The sequence below is a fragment of the Halyomorpha halys genome, unplaced genomic scaffold, assembly GCF_000696795.3.
Source record: "Halyomorpha halys isolate HHAL.00 unplaced genomic scaffold, Hhal_1.1 Scaffold1190.1, whole genome shotgun sequence".
Lineage (NCBI taxonomy): Eukaryota > Metazoa > Arthropoda > Insecta > Hemiptera > Pentatomidae > Halyomorpha > Halyomorpha halys.
The window spans coordinates 192,087-193,878 of record NW_027114895.1 but is presented as its reverse complement, the minus strand read 5'-3'; the positions used below and the strand labels follow the sequence as shown (position 1 = coordinate 193,878).

Here is a 1,792-nt window from a genome sequence, read left to right as displayed (position 1 = left end):
TTATTTATATTTTAACTCCATTAGTATTAACCATGACTATTAACCTATAAATGAAAATAATTAGGGAACAATAGTGGCAATATATAATTCATAAACCATATTAACTATAACAGCACAAGTGCCCTCTATTAGAGCATTTTTTAGTTGTCTTCTTACGCATAAAGGTTCATATTACAAAGAGCATTATATTTACAGAATTAGTATAAATATTTATAAATGTTATATTATGTAGTGTAAGATTTCGTATTCAAGCATAGAATTTCTCAAATATATTTTAAATTGATAATTGTATACAATGAAAACAGTTCCAGCTCGTCATATTCTAAATTATGGTGAATCAGGTCAGTTAACCAATACTACTTCACAATACATGTCTTTATCTGATCATTCCAGAATTATAAACATTTCTTGAATTGATAAAAAGAAAGTTATAAAACCTGCTATTCAACACAATTAAACTAAAAATCAATATATTAAACTAGACATAATCTAAAGAATTACATCTGATAATTACACATTTTTGTAAATGATTATGAAACATAACTTCACAATACGATGTTATCAAATTTTCTTTTTCCTTGCTGTCACATATTTCAAGAACAATTAATATTAAAAATATTAATGAATGATATCTTTCTATTGGCATTATTATAGAAAAAGAAAATATCAATAGATTGTTACAATTTTATATTACACGTAATACCAATTTTGAATCAAAAAAGGTATTTGTGAAAAAGGATACCATAATTACCACTGTATTTTCTGTACAATAATACTGACCTATTTAGCATATTAGAAATTAATATTTAGTAAGTTACATAAATTAAGTATGATTACTAATGAAGATATATTTTAATTTGTTGAAGGTAATATATTTACTATTATTATTTTTTTCTTCGTGATAAAACTAAATAATAGAAGAAAACATTAACTGATACAATGTTATATATATATATATATGTGTGTGTGTGTTTAATTTAATAGGAATTAATATTTGAAAACTATAAAAGTTTACTAGAACAAAATTTGTCTTTGTTAAAACTAGAATGAAGCTTTCAATTGGCTATATAATGCTGAGTTTTGTTTTTCCTAAAATTCTGAATTATTAACAATTTTTTTATCAGCCTATTATTGGACTACAGATTTTCCACTTTCATAAAAACTTTTATATTTAACAAGGTTTAAGTTAATATTAATTAGGTTGAGGTCTGTTACAGAATAAGCTGAGATCTGCCTCCAATTTTATAAAAATATCATGTGATGTGAAATTATGTCTCCTTTAAGTATCAGTGTTTTCAGTCAAAATAATTACATATTACTACAGTACAAACATATGTGAAATAAAATATTTAATGTGTTTATAACAAATTAAACTCTCCTTAAACAAAAATTTAAATGATGTTTTTATGAAAAACAAATTCATTATTATGAAAGTCATGTACTAAAGGTCAGTCAACACATTACCACTAAACTGGTGCCAGGACACAGGCTTGGGTTCGTGTGCAACACTAACACCATGTAGACACCCATACCAGTGCACTGGCACCCTTATCTAGTATAAACCAGTGGACTGACTAGCACCCTTCCAACTTCCAACCACTAGATAAATGACAAAAACCACTAGAAATTACAATTGGAGTGAGGAAGAAACACTGAAACCCATTGAACATTATGAAATAGGGAATTTTGTAGAATTTCAAACATAAAGATTACAAAAACAAGCCGTATCATGATCAGACCCTGATAAAAACTTCTGTAGGTATTCGAAAAACTGGTAAAAAACATTTAATTG

General features: G+C 26.1%; 1 protein-coding gene across 6 annotated transcripts in view; it reads right to left on the bottom strand.

Moving 5' to 3' along the window:
* The window catches only part of Spt20, a 47,861-nt gene that overhangs the window by 21,849 nt on the left and 24,220 nt on the right, over positions 1-1,792 (bottom strand). The window lies entirely within an intron of this gene.